We start from the raw sequence: 21,179 nt of genomic DNA, 5'->3' as shown, positions 1-21,179 counted from the left end.
GTATCTTGAATGGGAAATGCAAGAGGATCTTCCTCGTTGTCATCATCTATATCCATTTCTTCTACATTCTTTGCCATATTCTTCTTCTACCTGCAAAATTGAATGGTGATATGGCTCTTAGTGCACCATGTGATAAAATGGGGGGATGGGTTGGTGTTGGAGAAATTTTGTTTCTGTTTTTATGATTAAATGAAAACTATAATGCAATGCAATTTTCTACTTTTGAAATTAAATATGGCTAATGCAAATATTTTGTTTTTGCAAAAAGAGAAAAGACGAGAATCAACTAGGGAAGAAAACAATGCATACTTTGACACCTCGCCGGAAACGACGCAAAAAAGTGATGAGCCTTAGTATTGCAACAAGAATGTTGCAACTCCCAAGGCTACTGACTTTAATTATCAACCCGCGGTTCGTACAAAATTAAGAGGTGTCGCCACTATATGTGCAGCATACAATGTGTCCTTCCTTTCCTATCATGATGTAATGGAGTTCATGTACTGAAGTCAAATCCTAAACTAATTGCAGAGAATGAAATGTTCAAAATGGAACCTTAACCTATTGCAAGAAAGAAAGTACAAGGAAAGAGACAGAAATTCAATGCTAAATCACACCATTTCCTAATTCACTGCTAATAAACCATGCTTTGCAATAATGCTAAACTATCATGAACCAAATAGTACTATCTAAGTATGAAGTAAGAAGCATCAAACATCACTAATGTGCAAGTAAAGAGACTGAAATAAATTTGTTTTTGTCTTTTTGTCTTTTAATGCAAAATCAAGTATGCAAACTAATTTCTTTTGGTGATGTGGCAAGTGAATTAAGGATGTTGGAGGATGGATGGAAGGGTTAGGAGATGGTTGGATGGTGTGGGATACCCTTAATAGTATTTTGGTGACTTCGTAGAGGTTTTCCCTCAATTAAGCCTCAAAACAGGCCATTTCAGGAAAACCTACAAGATGTACTAGAAACCTATACGATGATACTGGAGGAATTACAGTAAAGCTATAGGATACAGCTGAGAGAAAAGTGTTAGGTGTTGGACGTGATGGAAGGCTTAGGGAAGGTGGTATATGGGTGGAATGGAGTGAGAAAATTCCTAGGATCACTTAGAACTCAAAACCAAAGTTTGGAGATGGATGGATTTGCTCAAAAATCTTGGAGAAGTTTCCTCGTGAAATGATGAAATTTGTGAGGGTTTAATGACCAAGAAAATCAAATCAAAAGTAAATGCAATTTTTTTTTTTATTAACTAGGATGTATTCGGTCCCTATTCCAAGTGGAATCACTCAAAAATACCTCTGTTAACACATGCAAAAAACAAAAAAACATTACTATTCAAAAATATAAAAATTTAAGAAGTAGTGAGCTAGTAAATCTAAAAAATGCCTAACTAAATCAAGTGAAAATGAAATGGGGTAGTTTGTGTTATTAACTATAATTTTCTTTTGATCTAATTCAAGTTGAATCAATTTGATTGAAGCTCATTATCATGCTCTAAAAAATAGAAGAAATTTATTGTTCTTTGCTAAAAAGGAGGTCCAACAATCTAGATTTGGGAATAAGAAGACTAATCCAAGCAATTCAATTCTTATTATGAAATTAAATATATTCTCCAAAGATTAGATAATTCTTGTGATCCTGCAAAATAACTCACATCAACCATTTAACTGAATCATACAACAAGAAATCATCAATACTAATTGCTGAAATAGAAAGAAACAAAAATTAGAGATGCAGGTGAATAAGCAATGAAAAGAAGGAAAGAAAATGATACAAAAGGGATCTGAGGATACTAGGATTCCCAAGCTCAAGGAAACTCAAAGACATATGGAGGAGAACAAGATTTAGAAGCTGAAAATGATGCCAATATTCATTATTTTCATAAATAGAATTACATCCCTACAAGAAAATACAATGGAGCTGCAAAAATAGAAGTTGTCTCCACAATAACACTAATGAAAATTCCCCCTAGAGGAAAATTTAACTTGGTAATTATAAGAAATTATTAGGAATAATTCCACATGAATGGAGGAAGCTTTCCCCACTAAAATCCCTTGATTAGTGGATATAGTCCCCAATACTAAAAATTTACATTAAATGGCAGGGAACACATTCCTAGATTTTCTCAATCATTCGCTAGAGGCAAATTCGACATGGTACTTATAAAAAATGATTAAGAATAATTCCGCATGGATGGTGGAAGCTTTTCCCACCGAAATCCCTTGATTAGTTGATATGATCCTGTTGTGGTCACCAACAACCCCCCTTTCTTCACTTGACATTAGCAATAACGTCAAGCGAAGAGGGGACCCTGAACGAAAATCCCAAAAAAAAGAAAAAATATTTTTTCTAAAGTTTTTGTATTTCTCTCCCTAAGGTTCAAATCGCATCGCAAGGAAAGGCCAAAGCATAACTCGAGCGCGAAAAACAAATACTGCGAAATTGCGATGCGAAGTTCATCGCATCGCATAGTTCACACGCGCCCCTTAAAAGAAAAACCTTCGAGCAATGCGATCGCCGATATGCGATATCACAAATCACAAGGATTAGGCTATACGACGTAACCATTAAATGAGAACTTGCGATATTTGTGATTTGCGATTTGCGATGGCAGCGATCTGCGACCTGCAATCTGAAAAGACTTACCACACGATAGACCCATGCATTAAGCGCGCGCCTTGAAAGAATTTAATGACCGCATGCTTAAGTATCTAGGAATGATTGCGTTACATTTATCGAAGAATCAAGTGATGATGGATGTCAGAATTATGCGTTCATTAGGGATTAATGCTTTCACGTCAAGTCTTTTCATTTCACTTCTCCTTTGCGTAGACTGCAAGACACGCAACTGATATAAGTTTATATGCAGGAAACATCTGAAGGAAAGAGGAAAGCGCCAATCAGCAAAGAGAGAATGCTTTCGCAAAATGGATGCCGCATGCAGCAGAACCGCGGATCCCAGGCTATTAGCCAACCGGCACTGATGAAATTAGACTATCCAGGACTCAGAGTCAAAGGCACACAAAAGTAGCGTATTCAGAAAAGATCCTGAAGCTAAGACTTAGTGAAGCAGAGAAAGAAGCGCATGAGAAGGAGAATGCTTCAGGGAAACCTGGAACAAAGAACGGAAGAAATTCTCGAAACAGGGAGTTGCCCATGCAGCACGACTCTTAACCCACTCAATCCACCGCACGACCGAAAACCGAAAACGGCAACAGCAAAATCAGTTCGAGAAGAAACTGGGACACGCTAAGTATACACGCGGCGAATACACCCAGCTAGAGAAAGGTTTTCGAAAATATCTTCTGGTCTGCCGGAAGGAAGTGCCAGCTCCTGCTATTTCCACTTTTATCTCCCGAGCGAAACAAGAAGGCGGCTAGCCGACTCTTCCCAGGAAAGCATTACACTGTTGACAGCACTAAAGAGAATATACAGAAACGGTCAGAAATTAGATTTTAAGTTTAGAAATAAAGTTGCTTTTAGTAAAAGGGCGGTCATTTGAGGCCGATTCCCTAATTTCATGTAATTAATATTGATTAGTTAGTAGTATTTAACCCTTCTCATGGTTTTTGGAGAAGGGTCCGGAAATCTGTCAAAAAACTTATCCTCAGAACATGCACTTCTGCACCCTCAGAGGAGGTTTTTGATGAATGGATGGATCGAGATTTATTTGTGTTTGCATTTTAATATCTGTTACTGATGTTGCACTTCTGTACTCTTAGCAGATGTTAGAACAAGTAGAAATAAATCATTGTTACTTGAAGTTTATTAGTGAACTTAGTCATAAATGGTACTTTTATCTCTTGGCTAGATTCTGCTAGTATTCCTAAAGTGATATGTGGCTGAGTTCTTTGTATGTTATTGCATGAATGTCTGTATTACCATTTTGCACTTCTGTACGGTGGGGTCATTTATTTATGTTTAACATATAGAAAACTGATTATGCGATATGTTGTTCACAACCACTCTGCCTAACTTCTTATGCAGAATGGTTTATCTTTATTGATTTATATTCTGATATCAGTTGAGTGATCTTTATTATCGGCTGCTATTAGAAATCTTTCTAGATCGCATAAAAAAAGAGAAACACCCCGGGTTAGCGTAGATTAGATATATTTTTCTTCATTAGATTACATTAGCATAGAGTTAATTTAGCAGTTAGAATTAAAACTAGATTAGAAGAACCCCCCCCTTTCTTAGATTAATACCATCAGACTCTACGCACACACACACAAACCCATCACATTGGGAAACTGGTCCCATTACCCCCAGTCGGACCCGCTACTCCAAACGGGCAAGGAGCCGCCAACCAGGTTCCGGACCGGGTGGGTATCCCCCTTGTTGTTGACCCGACCTCGGGGCCCTCAACATTTCTGGCTCTAGAAGGAGGGCCACAGCTATGAATGGCACATAATTCAAAACCCAAATACCATTCTAAGAGCAAATCACCCTCACCAACGTCCCCGACTTCCCCAATACGACTAAACTCGGAACTGGAAGTTGCTCGGACATCGACCGCTGCTTTACATCCCGATACATCAGAACAACTTATTGTCGATCCCCCTGAAGTTCAAACCTTGATCCGTAAACTCCAGGGATTCTCTATTTTTAACCAGAAATCTGATAAATCTAAAGGCAGCTTGACTTCGCAATACAACCCTGCTCATCCCCTGACCCGATTGAAGAGTGAAAAGTTTGGCATTCAGCCAACTGAAATCCCTCTCCCCACTAGGAAAAGAGCAAGGAAAGCATTTCAAGAGTCTGACAGAGAGACTCTTTCATCCACCTCATCCATTTCAACTCCCTCTCCGTGAAGTTGACCACCCACATCTCCACCTCAAATCACTCATCCATCTTCCGCAACTCTTCCTCCACAATCGTCAAAGATCATAACATCTCTATCTTCTCAATCTCAAAGATCATCTTCTACACTTTTACTAACCAGCAACTCAGCGATGGCACAATCTCCATGGAACAACCCTGGGGCGGTTCTAATGCCTCCGCCCCTGAGTCCAATACCTGCCCATCCCGAGAAGTGGTTACCAAAGTTCAATCCAGAAACTGGAATGCTAGCTGAAGAACATATCAATAATTTCATGCTTTCTGCTAATCTCAACGGAGTTACCAACGAAGACGCCGTGGTCCGACTCTTCCCCTATACAATGCAAGGAACGGCCGGGTCATGGTACTTCTCGCTACCCTCTGGATCTATCACCAACTGGGATATTTTTCAAAATCAATTTCTCACTAAATTCGGTGATGATAGATCGACAGCGACACTGATCAATGATCTGTCCAATCTTAAAGCTGAGGCTCGGGAACCCATTAAAGATTTTAACTTACGGTTCAACAAGATCCTCAATAAAATCCCCGCTGCTTCCCAACCCAGCGAGGAAGTAAGATGCGAATGGTACATCACCGCCTTACCTTCAAACTTGGCCATCTTCGTAGATAGGGCAAGCAAGACAACCTTAGTCAAAAATTTGGCTGAGGCATTAGCAGTCGAAAGACGCGTAGTAGCCCTAGAAAAGAGATCTACAATCGAAGAGCGTAAATCTAAGAAAATATCTTTCAAAGAAGAAACCAAGAAGAAGCAAACAAAGGATCCTTTCGACATGGAAGGATTACAAAAGGTATTAAAGGCCACGTCAAATGAGATGATTGATATCAGGAAACAAGTAGCAGAATCCTCCCCAAGAAAGCCTTTTAGGAGTTTTAAGAGAAATCCTCCTATGGAGACGAAGCCACCTAGCGTGGTCTCTAACGTGGAATCTGAAGAAGAGGAAGAAGAGAACACCGTTGAAACGCATACCGACGATGAAGAAGTGGTGGAACTGCAAGGAATGTGGGATTTTATCCTCCCACAAGAGGAAGATCAAGAAGCACTTCCGGTTAGTACAAGAAGCAGAAATCAACTTGATCCTCCCCAGACTACCCCAAAACAGAAGGGCGCAAGCCCTCCAGCAAAAGAGAAGGCTGCAACAAAGAAGACAACCCCTAAAGCGACCTCATTTAGCCCAGTCCAATCAGAGCAATCGCCTCCATCAAAGACTCTAATAGTGTCGGATGAAATGGAGTATAACATCATCGACGACATGAAGAAGACTAGGGCTAATATCACCCTGTACGAGCTTAGCAAATTGAAACACCAACAGAAAATCATGATGAAAGAGTTACACGCCTTACCTACTGTGCCTTTACCTACAGCTATAGCTTCCCATAATATAGGAAGACCCCCAATCAAAGCGATCAATAAAATCGATCCAAATGACATCGCCTTGATTTGAGGGAGGTCTATATCTCACACTCCCCCTTTCCTCCTCACTTACGAGATCTTTAACAGAAACGTGCATAACTGCTTGGTTGATTCTGGTGCTTCAACCAATATTCTACCCAAATCAATATGTGCCAAACTTAATGTTCAACCGCAAAAATCCGCAGTACGCATAGTTCAACTTGATCGATCAAAAGTCGAAGTGATAGGCGAACTTAATCAAGTGAACATAAGACTATCGTCCAACCCCAAGGTGTGCCAGGTCATCGATATTCTAGTTGCTGACATCCCTGAATTTTATGGTCTAATTCTTAGCAGGGATTGGTCCGAGAAGCTACACGGATATTTTTCGACTGACTGGTCGCACATGTGGTTACCCTTCAACGGGAAGCCAAATCAAATAAAGGTTGAACGAGAACTGCACCAAAAGTACATAGTGACGGACCTGGAGGGAGAGAACGAAGCCATAGCATACAACAGCAGCATCATAGGCAACTATTCGGTAGACTCTTTCCTTGGAAATTTCAATGCTCACATATCACCATATTTAGAAAATTCAGTCGTGTCCCAAATAGAAAACTTTTCCCAGACTGATGATTCGAAATGTGTTAGTTTCTTAGATAACCCTGTAAATACTTCTTTATTTTGGAAATTATATTTTGATGGCTCTAAGTCCAACGAGGGAGCGGGAGTAGGATGCGTCTTGATTAGCCCAGACGGAAATAAGACCATGCTCACATGCAGACTGGAGTTCGATTGCACGAACAACACAGTGGAATACGAAGCCTTGGTGCAAGGCCTATACAAAGCAATCAGCTCCAACGTCAAATATCTTCAAGTCTTTGGAGATTCCGAGATCGTCGTCAAACAGGTACGTAACACCATACATTGCCTGTCTAGTCATTTAAAGCACTGCCAATCTTTAGTGCAAGATCTCACTGCGCATTTTACAGCATTTAATATTTCATCAATCCCAAGACTTCACAATGCAAGCGCAGACCTGCTAGTAAACGTAGCCTCCAGACTCATTCCCTCCGAAGATTTTAGTCCAGATAGGTTTTCGATAGAATTAATTTTTAAACCGTCTATCCCTGACAACATCACCAACTGGAGAGTATTCAACGACGACCCAGACATCGTAAGTTTCCTTACCTCCGAAGGATCCTACTCAAACCAGATAATCGACGAGGACTGCCATGACCACCAAATACAACAAAGTGACACTGATAACGCTATACCCAAATCAGTGGTAAAATTAGAAGACTTGTATGACTTAAAAAGTCGATTCAAAAGGTCAGCTAACACCAAACTTTACAGTTCAACTTTGAACTACGAATTAGTGAACTTAGGAACCGACGAGAAACCCCAAAACGTCAATCTAGGCCAAGGCCTAGCTCCTGAAGAAAAATCAGCATACATCCGTCTTCTACGACAGTATAAGAACGTCTTTGCCTGGAACTACGATGAGCTGAAAACTTATAACACTTCTATCATTCACCACACTATCCCTATGATCGACAATGAGAAACCCATCCAACAAAAGCTCAGAAATATCCACCCCAACCTGGAAAATCAGATAAAAACTGAGCTGAATAAGTTGTTGAGAGCCAGAATAATTTTCCCGGTCAGACATTCCAAATGGGTATCCAATATGGTACCTGTTAGGAAGAAAAACGGAGATATTAGAATCTGCATCGACTTTCGGAATCTCAACAAAGCCTGTCAGAAGGACAATTTTCCCCTCCCACCTATGGAGCAAATATTACAGGCTGTAGCAGGCTCAGAATTGATGTCTTTCCTGGATGGATTTTCAGGATATAATCAAGTGCTGGTACACCCAGACGATCAGCTAAAAACCACCTTCCGAACTAAGTGGGGTACCTACGCGTATCGAAAGATGTCGTTCGGTCTAATCAACGTCGGCGCTACTTTTCAAAGAGCTATGGATATTGCGTTCAAAGGGTTAATCAATAGATCAGTAGTGATTTACCTGGATGATATAACTGTGTACTCCAAAAAACGAAGCGACCATCTCAAAGATTTGAAGCAAATCTTAAAAAGATGTTTAAGGTATGGAATCTCGCTTAACCCGAAGAAATCTTTTTTCTCGTTGAATGAAGGAAAATTGCTAGGATTCATAGTGTCCAAATCGGGCATTCACATCGAATCTGCCATAATCAAAGAAATTTCTGAGATATCCATGCCCCATAACAAAAAGACCATGCAATCTTTCCTAGGACAGATCAATTTTGTGAAACGATTTGTCCCCGATTTTTCACGTATTATTTCTCCTTTACAAAAAATGATAAAAAAGAATTCAAGCTTTAAATGGGGTCTAGACGAGCACGAAGCGTTTAACTTAATCAAACAAGCCATCATCAACGCTCCATCCCTAGCAACCCCAGATTTTTCAGAACCATTTGTCTTATACATGTTTGCCTCAGAGCATTCTTATGCTGCGATCTTGACCCAGGCAAACAAAGAAAAGGTAGAAGCCCCAATCGCATTCTTTAGCTCAAACTTACAAGGTGCTGAGCTGAAATATTCGGACGTAGAAAAACAGGCATATGCCGTCTTTAAAGCAGTCAAATATTTCAGACCCTTCTTGCTAAAGGCCCATACCAAGGTCATAGTACCATTCCCGGCGGTAAGAAACCTCCTGATTCAGAAAGACGTGGGCGAAAAGAGAGCGAATTGGATCACCGCCTTGCAAGAATACGACCTGGAAATCAAGCCGGCACACATCGTAAGAGGCGAAGGCTTCTGCAAGATGTTAGCTGGAGCATCGCAAATCCCCGAAGAGTCACCTAAAGAGGTACACACGTATGAGGTAAGCCTAAACGACGCAGAATCATTTTATGCTGACATCATTTATTTCCTAAAGAACGGATATGCTCCATTTCACCTGGATCACATAAAAAAGAGAGCCCTGAGGTTAAAAGCCAAACAATACCAGCTCGTAAATGATGTCTTATTTAAAAGAAACTATGATTCTGTGCTTCTTAGATGTCTTGAGAAAATTGAAGCCGAAAAGGTTTTGTAGGAACTCCACGATGGACCAGCAGGTGGACACTATGCTGGAGAAGCCACCGCACACAAGATCTTACGTGCAGGATACTACTGGCCCACGCTGTTCAAATACTCGTACAATCACGTGAGAAAATGCCAAGTCTGCCAAACCGCTGCAGGAAAACAAAAGAAGTCATCCATGCCACTGCAGCCGGTTAACATCGAACAGCCATTCAGCCAATGGGGCCTAGACATTATAGGTGAGATCGTTCCTCACTCCTCTAAACAACATAGGTATATCCTCACTGCAACTGACTATTTTACTAAATGGGTAGAGGCAGTTCCACTCAAGACAGCTAATTCTGAAAACAATGTTGAATTCATAGATCAGTTTATCATTACTAGGTTTGGATTGCCGACGGCCTTAATATTTGATAATGCTTCATATTTTTATGGAAATACCATGACTGAGTTCGCGCTCAAAAGAGGGTTCAAACTGAAGTATTCTGCCAACTACTATCCGTAAGGCAATGGGTTGGCTGAATCAACGAACAAGAACCTAATCAGGATTATCAAAAATACAGTTGACCAAAACCAAAAGAATTGGCACAAAGCGCTGGTAAACGCCTTATGGGCAGACATAATTACCAAGAAAGACTCTATCGGGACTTCTCCCTTTAATTTCGTTTACGGGAGAGAAGCAGTTCTTCCTACTCACTTACTCATCCCCTCTTTGTCCTTAGTACAATACATTGATGAAGTACCTACTTCTCCCTTACAACTAAGGCAAATGGAGGTAATCAAGTTAGAAGAACGATGAGAACAGGCCAAGAAAACCCATGCTCACCACCAAGCGCTGATAAAATCCTTTTTTGACTCGAACATAAAGACCAGAAAAAACTTCCAGATGGGTGATCTAGTTTTGAATTGGGATAAGGCTCACGAAGAAAAGGGCAAACACACGAAATTCCAGAAGCTATGGCTTGGTCCTTTTCAAATCGTAGAAGTCATAGGCCCGTCGACTTTTGTGTTGCAGGACCAAACAGGCAAGAGAGATTCTCTGCCTGTAAACGGACAAATCCTCAAAATGTATTTCCCATAGAAGGTCATCCTTCTGTTTTTGTAGGATAGTTTTAAATTTTCATGTTAGTTTTCATTTTTTCATAGATAGGGCTGGTTGTGAATGATCATAAATAGTATTCATGAAGCAACATACCATTTCTGTATCAGATTTTGATTTCACTTGTATAAATAGCAAAACTTTTCGAAAAATCTGACTTTTATTATTGACAAATAGAGTTGACTTTAACCTGAATATGATGTTAGTTTCAAACTTCACAAAGAAACCTGGGATGAGAGTAACTTTTGGCAAAAAATTGTTTTATACCAATGCTATGAAAGGTATCATCGATAGCAAAATAGGTATTCTCTGCAAAACTGCTGTTCTTAAAACTCTATTATTGTCGTCCAGAGCTTTCTTAAGGAAAAACAATGACTTCCTCCCTGCTAAGGAAAATCGCAGCATCCAGAGAAACAATCCAAGAAAACACTATATCTCAAAGAATAAGAGGTCTCATCACGAGCCGGCTTATCATGATCACAAATATTATAACTTGCTGACTTTGCCACTACTGTCTACCAAAACAGGGCAACGACTCAAGATTGTGCAATCGAAAGACAAGGGGTCTCATCACGAGCCAGCTTGTTCAGCAAAAAGTATAAATCAAGTGAATGACTGTGTCATAATTTGGCCACCAAACCAAGACATTGTTCTTTAGAGAATAAAAAATCAAAAAAGAAAGAAAAAGTGTCAAAAGGATTTTTATCTGGAATGTTGTAAATAACCTCAAGCAGGAAAAAGAATCATTGTTGGATAACATGGTAACCCTGTCGAGGCTATGGACGCTTGCGGGCAGCAGAGGCTCTACCTGCGACAAATGAGCATACTTTACAAAGCCAGTGCGCAGAGAAGACCTTATTTTGTCTTTGAGGAGACTGAGTAATGACTAGGTATGAATACAAAAAATAACCCAGGGGAAACAAACAATCAGAATCAAATAAGAAGTTGTGACGAAGCACCATTGACAGGATAAAAGGTAATGCTCTATCTGTCCATAACAAAATTTAGGCATAAGAAAACTTTTCTGTTTTGGAAGTGAAAATGCAATAGAACAAGCAGAGATAACTGGTTCTTCACAGTGAATCGCCATTGTTGTGGTCACCAACAACCCCCCTTTCTTCACTTGACATTAGCAATAACGTCAAGCGAAGAGGGGACCCTGAACGAAAATCCCAAAAAAAAGAAAAAATATTTTTTCTAAAGTTTTTGTATTTCTCTCCCTAAGGTTCAAATCGCATCGCAAGGAAAGGCCAAAGCATAACTCGAGCGCGAAAAACAAATACTGCGAAATTGCGATGCGAAGTTCATCGCATCGCATACTTCACACGCGCCCCTTAAAAGAAAAACCTTCGAGCAATGCGATCGCCGATATGTGATATCACAAATCGCAAGCATTACGCTATACGACGTAACCATTAAACGAGAACTTGCGATATTTGCGATTTGCGATGGCAGCGATCTGCGATCTGCAACCTGCGATCTGAAAAGACTTACCACACGATAGACCCATGCATTAAGCGCGCGCCTTGAAAGAATTTAATGACTGCATGCTTAAGTATCTAGGAATGATTGCGTTACATTTATCGAAGAATCAAGTGATGATGGATGTCAGAATTATGCGTTCATTAGGGATTAATGCTTTCACGTCAAGTTTTTTCATTTCACTTCTCCTTTGCGTAGACTGCAAGACAGGCAACTGATATAAGTTTATATGCAGGAAACATCTGAAGGAAAGAGGAAAGCGCCAATCAGCAAAGAGAGAATGCTTTCGCAAAATGGATGCCGCATGCAGCAGAACCGCGGATCGCAGGCTATCAGCCAACCGGCACTGATGAAATTAGAATATCCAGGACTCAGAGTCAAAGGCGCACAAAAGCAGCGTATTCAGAAAAGATCCTGAAGCTAAGACTTAGTGAAGTAGAGAAAGAAGCGCATGAGAAGGAGAACGCTTCAGGGAAACCTGGAACAAAGAACGGAAGAAATTCTCGAAACAGGGAGTTGCCCATGCAGCACGACTCTTAACCCACTCAATCCACCGCACGACTGAAAACCGAAAACGGCAACAACAAAATCAGTTCGAGAAGAAACTGGGACACGCTAAGTATACACGCGGCGAATACACCCAGCTAGAGAAAGGTTTTCGAAAATATCTTCTGGTCTTCCAGAAGGAAGTGCCAGCTCCTGCTATTTCCACTTTTATCTCCCGAGCGAAACAAGAAGGCGGCTAGCCGACTCTTCCCAGGAAAGCATTACACTGTTGACAGCACTAAAGAGAATATACAGAAATGGTCAGAAATTAGATTTTAAGTTTAGAAATAAAGTTGCTTTTAGTAAAAGGGCGGTCATTTGAGGCCGATTCCCTAATTTCATGTAATTAATATTGATTAGTTAGTAGTATTTAACCCTTCTCATGGTTTTTGGAGAAGGGTCCGGAAATCTGTCAAAAAACTTATCCTCAGAACATGCACTTCTGCACCCTCAGAGGAGGTTTTTGATGAATGGATGGATCAAGATTTATTTGTGTTTGCATTTTAATATCTGTTACTGATGTTGCACTTATGTACTCTTAGCAGATGTTAGAACAAGTAGAAATAAATCATTGTTACTTGAAGTTTATTAGTGAACTTAGTCATAAATGGTACTTTTATCTCTTGGCTAGATTCTGCTAGTATTCCTAAAGTGATATGTGGCTGAGTTCTTTGTATGTTATTGCATGAATGTCTGTATTACCATTTGGCACTTCTGTACAGTGGGGTCATTTATTTATGTTTAACATATAGAAAACTGATTATGCGATATGCTGTTCACAACTACTCTGCCTAACTTCTTTTGCAGAATGGTTTATCTTTATTGATTTATATTCTGATATCAGTTGAATGATCTTTATTATCGGCTGCTGTTAGAAATCTTTCTAGATCGCATAACAAAAGAGAAACACCCCGGGTTAGCGTAGATTAGATATATTTTTCTTCATTAGATTACATTAGCATAGAGTTAATTTAGCAGTTAGAATTAAAACTAGATTAGAAGAACCCCCCCCCCCCCTTTCTTAGATTAATACCATCAGACTCTACGCACACACACACACACCCATCACATTGGGAAACTGGTCCCATTACCCCCAGTCGGACCCGCTACTCCAAACGGGCAAGGAGCCGCCAACCAGGTTCCGGACCAGGTGGGTATCCCCCTTGTTGTTGACCCGACCTCGGGGCCCTCAACAGATCCCTCAATTGGTGGATCTGCTTCCTTGATTAATGAACACATTCCTAGATTTTCTCAATCATTGGAGTTCCACAATTTGTGTGATAATTCCATAATACCTTTTTTACTTATTATTTATTATTGATCCTCCAGTAGTAGGTAACATGTCCCTAAATTATCTCCTCCTCCAACTCTTCATAATCTACTGAATATGCTCATAATATTCCACAAAAGTAAATAATATTAGGCACAAATATTCAATTACTCATAAACTTTCCTAATCAATATATTAAAGTTAAAAATAGCTTATCTGATGCAAAAAGAGAGGTTTAATGCACTGAGGGATGATCATAGGCCTTGATTTATGTCTAATTGTGAGGCCCATCATGTGTATATTTATGTATGTATGTCATTGGGTCATGGGATCTTTAAGGTTCATGTTTGTGGAAGAATTATTTCTTATGCAGGTGAATGGCATGAAAAGGTTCATGGTTTTTGAGGAATCAACAGGGCAGAGTAGGCCTGACAGATTTATGAGGTTAGTATCATGTGGATAAGATTTGATATTATGTTCTTACAACTATGCATATGTTTATGTTAGGGGTACGAACTGCTGAGGGATACAAAAGGGGAATGGAAGCAATGTGATCTGTAGCGCATTGGGACAAACATGGATAATGGAAAGACATTAGAAGCATGACTTCTTGGTAGAGACAATGTTGTCATTGGATGTGTTGCACTACTATGGTGTGCACATTTTACAAGTGGCACTATGTACATGTGGTGTTTTTACATTTTGTACATGTGATGTATGTGGTTCTTTGTAAATGTGGTGTCGCATACATGTTGCACATGTGGTGTTGTGCACACATTGTGAAAATGGTGTTGTTTACATCTACAGGTGGTGCTATGTACATGTGGTGTCGTGTGCATGGTGTACATGTGATTTTGTGTATATGTGGTGTTGTGTACTCATTGTGCCGGTGGCATTGTGTACACATTCTACAAGTGGTGCTTTTTATATGTGGTGTTGTGTACATGTTGTATATGTGGTGTTGTGTGCAAGTTGTAAAGGTGGTGTTGTGTGCATCTGGTGATGTTTACACGTTGTGCATGTGATGTTGTGTACATGTGGTATTGTATACATGTCGTACATGTTGTGTTTCATATATGTGATACTATGTTACAGGTATTGCATAGTCGTCATGTCATGATATGTATATTAATTGTATTGTAGGGTGTGTACATATATGTATTGTGTTGTACATTGAATGTAGGTGCATGTGTTATGTCGAACACTGGGTGTACGTGTATGTGTTGTGTTGTACATCGGGTCTAGGTGAATTTTTGTTGTTGTACACTAGGTGTAGGTGTATGTGTTTTGCTGTAAACTGTGTATGTGTATGTGTTGTAAAATATGATGGGATAGGCATGTATGGGACTCTCTTGGCCCTTGTTTTTTATATTGAGGGTTAAGGCAACTTAGTCTCTAGATGCCTGTGTTTTTTATACTGAAGGTTAATGTGGTTTAGTCAAATGATACACTTGTTGGTTATATTGAGGGAGGAGAAGGTTTAGTGTTTAGATTCCCTTTCTTCTTTGAAGAGAAGAAATTGGGTTGTCAATTTTGGAAACCAATCCAGTGTGTGTACGAGATTGAAGAGAAGAGCAAGAATTAAATGCTTCTTAGGTTTGGAAACCAATTCAGTGTGTGTACAAAAAATAAAAAGAACAAAGGCACAAGAAAAGAATCATTTGAAAGATAAGTAACAATATTTTATTTCAGTTTTAATTATGCATGAGATCTATGAATCTAATTTATGATGGTTGCATGTGATCTATGATTATGATTTATGATGGTTGATTTTTGAGCCAACTAGATGTGATGTGTTTATATGTAATGATTTGATTGAAGAAGTACTTTGACTTGTGAGAGGAAGTAAATAGAATTGAGGGTGTACATTATTGGTGGGCCACCAATGAGGAAATCAGGGAAATTCCTAGTTTGGGTTGTTGAAAATGACTATAAGAATTAGCGGTTATGAGAAAAGGAATTTGAACAAGTAGTAGTGTGTTGGTAAAGCATTTAGGAGCAGGGCCATTGTGTGACACTGATACCTAATAGTTTCCAATAATTTCCATGAGCATGTTATGACTAGTGTGATGGTTTTGAGGCATGGATTTCACTTGGTTTTTGGACATTCCAATGCAATTAATCCTTTCGATGAGATGCTGTGCATGGGAAGGAGGATGGCAACGAAGTTCAAAGGTAAATGAATTCATGGAAGGGGGTGACCAGATTTCCTCAGGGACTATGTCACAAAGAAAGTAAGGTTGGGAAATGATTTTCTTTTGGTCATTAGCATTGTAAGATGGGATCAGATGCACATTAGGAGTGTACCCTGGAACAATGAGTTGGTCACGATTAACTTAGGGAACAAGTATCGCAAGGATTATAGTGTTGGACATTGGATGTAGGTTTGACTTTCGAAGTGGATTATGGAATTCTTTGGAAGGATATGAGTCATGGTATTACTTTAAGCATGGAGGCATGATCCTATGGATTCCCTTGTTGTAGATATAGGCAATGTATCCTTTATTTATTGGTTAGATAAAATGTGCATATGTATATGTGTATATTATTATGAATACTGTATTAAGTTATGGCTATAAAGATTCATAGATAGTATGATTATTTGCTAGTTGAAGCAAATGTGAATACATATATTTTGTTGTTATTGTAAATATTTTAATGAGTTGTGTTATAAATCTTCAGTAAACAATATGCTTGTCATGTTTTCAATAGGTTCTTCATTGTAAATACTACAAAGGGTTGGGTTATAAAGAAACATAGTTTGTTTTGGTTTTCAACAATTTTTCTTGTCATAGGTGTCATAGAACACCAAGGTTTAAGTTCCCTCAAGGGGGAAAGGTTTGTAACAATCATGGGTTAAATGTTCACGTAATAAAGGATAATAAAAGAAAAAGAATAAGGCCAAGGTCATGGAACATGTATTCCAAGCTAAATGCTGAGAAAAAAATCCTAGTGGGTGTCACTTCAGTTTCTTATGGATAAACGCATTAGAAAAGGAAAATATGCATTAGTTGGCATTTATTTATGAAAATAAAGGAAAATAGGAGAAAAGAGATATGAAGGGTCATAGGTTTGCATGAGATTAAAATTGAAATAAAGTAGAGGAAAATTAAGAAAATAGAGGCCTTAATAATAAAAAGGCTTCTAAGGATCAGTTCACAGCTTTTTGTCAGTTTGGATTTCGAATTAGTTTCAAAAAGATAAGATCACAAAGAGGATAAAGAAATCAAGAAATCAAAGGAATGGAAAGGAAGGAAAAGAAATGAAAAGGACATGCAAGGAAGGTTGGATCAAGTAGATTCAACATAAGGATTTTGTAGGTAACATGTTACCTGTGTGATTTCCTAGCTGAGGTGTGATTGCATGGTACACATTTTCTCTTTTGGTTCATTTTCTATCATTGACATGGAGTTTTCTTGGTTTGACAATGGTTTCCACCTTGTCTTGCCATTTCCTGGATAGCCATGCTGTGATGGCGTTCTTTTCTGGTTGAGCTTTGGATTTACAAAAGGTTTTGGAACCAAGTGTGGTGGTCTCAGGAAAATTCCCAAGTCTTGGAGCTAGAGGTGTTTTGATCTTTGGGAAGCCATCTATAGGTAGGTGGAGACAGAAAAATTCCTCAAGATAATGGTGAAGAAACTCTAAAGAATCCAAGCTTGTTTTGGGTTTTATGATCCCTTGAATTGTTTTGGTGAGATCGTAGTAGCCTAGGGGTGGAGGTGGTGTAATATCTGAGAATCCCAGGTTGTTTACGTCTTGAGATCCCACATTCAAGATTGGAATATGGCACGAGGTTGATTGGCTGAAAGAGAGGTTTAGTTTGGCTCAATCTCTGATCAAGTGGTATGTCGAAGTCCCTAACTTGGTTATATTTTGCATCAATTAATAAGATCTATTTTACTATTGTAATCTATGAGCATTTATACTTCTTATTATGATGATTTGATGGCTATAATTTCATAGTTAATAATTGGGTTATATGTTGGTTATAAGCATGGATCTATAATTTTATCTAGCTATGGATTTCTTGAGGATTTAATAAGTATTTTATGGTTAACGAATGCATGAGCTAACAAGTATTATTGTAGTTATTATGTGAAGGCATTATATCTTCTTGGTGATTATCAGATAATTTTCCGACTCCTATGATTAGATATGAATTTATGACATGTATCTTACATGTTCAACATATGTTTGAAGAAATGAATATCATGTTTAGGCATATTTAGGTCAATTTATTGTTCAATTTTTGTATGAATAGCATTTTAATTATGTAATTTATCATTATGAGAAGTTACAGGAATTTATGGGCAGTGGTTTGGAGGCTGGCGTGGAAACACGGCTCAGATCTCCAGACACACCCTCTGAGCTAGTAATTTTGGGTTATAACTGTAGCGAAGGAAGATTGTGCATGCAATTGGAAGGTCTTAACTATGCCCTTGCAAGCTTGTGCATGAATTTGTGATTACCATACCTTATTGGTCATAATGAAGTTTTATAGCTTTTTTCTTTAGCAGTGTGGTTGAAATTGATATGGAGAAACTTAGTTAAAACTGAATGAGATGTCAATTCTAAGAAACTTGTTTTTCACAACCATTTTCCTCTGAAAAAGTTCATGGGCATTGTACATGATTGATATGGATTTAAATGCAATCAATTTTTTGGCAGTGAAAGAGGGGAATATGGAGCAAATGTTTTATTGTTATCTCTCAAATGGTGTCTTGTTTTAAACAAGACTACTTTCTTTTGCAGGGAAAAATGGAGTTGGAATGATATATAATTTGTTATTTAGTATTAAATTAATTTTCAAATTAAATTGTAATGACAAGTTCATTAATATTTATGAGTAATAAGCAATAACAATTGTTTTACTCTTAATTTAATAACTATTTTTTTTTTATGTATGCTTGGTAGTACTTCCATTTTCTATTAATTATCTATAAGCAGGTAACAAAATATATCTGGTGGCCTCAACCTTAGCCAAAGGAAACTAGGTATGTTGGCCATTGATCATCATCAAAACCTGTCCAAAATTTAAACAATTTGATCCTTATCATCCATGCTACGTTTTCAACGATATCTACTATAAAATTAATGCTTTGAATTGTAATGTAAATTGTATCCATCATAATAACAAAAAATAAATTTTTACTTGTCTGCATTAGTCATCAAATGACTCGATAGTGCCTGGGTACTTGGCACTTGACCCGAGCACTTCGTTCTGCAGCAAGATTTGAATTTGCCTTTCCATTCTCCCAAAACGAAGGTTCTATTGATATTGTTGTACATGTACAACCTAGATTTCCTTCTGAATGTCCTTTAAACTTGGTTCCTCCTGCCTTGCTTACTCTGGTTCTTCTATGTCCCTATATGTTGTCATTGCCCTTTCCAATAGAATCTTCATGACCTAGTACTGCTGGATGGTCTATCTGAACTGTGTTTGGCGGCCTCTAGTATGTCTTGGGTCAATAAGTAATTGCTCCTAGTCTTCCATTAGAAGTTCTTCGTTTACTGCATTGGCATTTAACTCTGTCTCCCATGTCATTCTTACTGCTTTCACCTGTGCTGGGGTGCCTACATGGTAAGCATGCATTAAGATTTGCATACTTTCCTCTCCCATTTTTCTTCCCCCTTTTTCGCTAGGTTTTTCTTTTTGAAGCCACCAAACCCTTCATTTTCTTCTCTACCTTCTCACCTACTCATCAACCTTATTTTCTTCTCTCTCTTGCTTCTACTTTCAACATCTTTTCCTTCGACACTTCCTTTAGTCCCCACCCTTCTCGTGTTCTTATCTGTTCCTGATGACAGAGCATTGGGGACTGAAGAGAATAGGAGTTAATTATACCTTTAATGTTAACATAAGTGCATACTTTAAAACCAATCTGAATTTCTTTCATAACATTTTGTCGTTCCTTATAATTCTTCTTTAGAAAATTCCAACTGCAAGTTTGCTTCTTGGTAACCTTGCCCCCAATTCTCAGCAACAGTAGGGTTGTCACTTCTCTCCTCATCTCTAAGACCCCAGTAGAGACCTTCAACTGGGATCCCTCCAATGTTCCATCTCCACTCTTAGGACCTGGCCGACAAGGATTTGGGATTCCAACGTCAGGAAAGAAGGGTTTTGGATCCGATTCTACCACCAGGGTAAACCCTCCGCACATGATATGCACCAACCCTTCCCTCTTATCTTTTTGAGTTTCGGCCTGCCCTTGCATTCCATCTCAACTCATGGTCATTGAGAATGGATTCCCCCCCGGCCATGCAGAGTCCCCATGGTTTAGATTCTCCCCATTCCTATTCCTCTTAATCTCTTTCCTTCCCCTTGGGGTTTCGTAGCCCTGCAGTTGCTAGACTAACCTAATAGGGCTTGTCATACATTTCCCATTCCCCCCTCTCACCTCCCATTGATTTTGGAAACTACTAGACCCACGCAAGCTGACAGAGCAGTGATTTCATCTTCTCAATCCCAGACTGCAGAATTTCCCTATGACAATTATCAATTTATTTTCCCTGTGTTTGACCCTCCGCAGATCCCTTCCCCACCCTACCCCCACCTTCCATGAAATTCAATCAATTCATGTCTAGACATTAACAATAGAGAATTGAACCCAAATTCAGGTATTTTTTCATTTCTTTCAACAATTAAGAAACCAAACATAAATATCTTAAAACATGACCAACATTTTCCAATTACTTTTGACACCACCATCCTTTTATGCCATACTTTCCTCCAATTTTTTGACTCTGTGCCAAATCTAGGCTTAGGGAAGTTTGGTTTACATACCAGTTTCATTCCAGGTTGATGCAAGCGAAATCCGGATGTCGACATCCGCCCCTTCTCCTGTTCTCCTCTGGGCTACCACCCGCAAAACCTAGCTCTCGTTCTCCTCTCACACTTCGTGTGCATTCACCCAACGCTCTCCCAACCTTTTGTTCTTAAATGTTCACCCACCTACCTGTTTGTGTTCCCGAGGCAACCTCCACTTGCCTTATTTTCCCGACTTCTTCCACCTCCTTTGTGTGGGGTCCTTGAATGGACTACCCACGTAACATAGAAGAATTGCATGTGAGACTGATGGATGGACGACCAAAAAAAACTAAGGTCGCCAAACTACAGTTGATAAAGTGATGAGCCCGTTCCTACATCCATCTCAAGCTCTTTCAAAAATATATGATGATCATCTTCAACAATAGGGTCCTTTTATAATTTAGCCTTACATAAATCACCGCTTATATTTAGTTTGCATGGATTGCATCTATATTTAGTTTGCATGCATTCCGTATATCTCGGTGTTTATATCCAGATATATATCCATAATTAACCTAAATGGTAACTTTTTATTTTGAATGCCTTAGCAATTTTAGTAAATCTATACGTTGTCATTATATATCACAATCAGTTTTTTTCTTTTTACTATTTTGAAATTTACTTTTTTCCTTTTTAGTAAGATTTCATTCAAAGTGAGTTTATT

The sequence above is a fragment of the Pinus tabuliformis genome, chromosome 6 (genome assembly GCF_031772625.1).
Source record: "Pinus tabuliformis cultivar Carrire ecotype Pingquan chromosome 6, CPIR1, whole genome shotgun sequence".
Lineage (NCBI taxonomy): Eukaryota > Viridiplantae > Streptophyta > Pinopsida > Pinales > Pinaceae > Pinus > Pinus tabuliformis.
Note: the sequence above shows the minus strand (reverse complement) of the source record.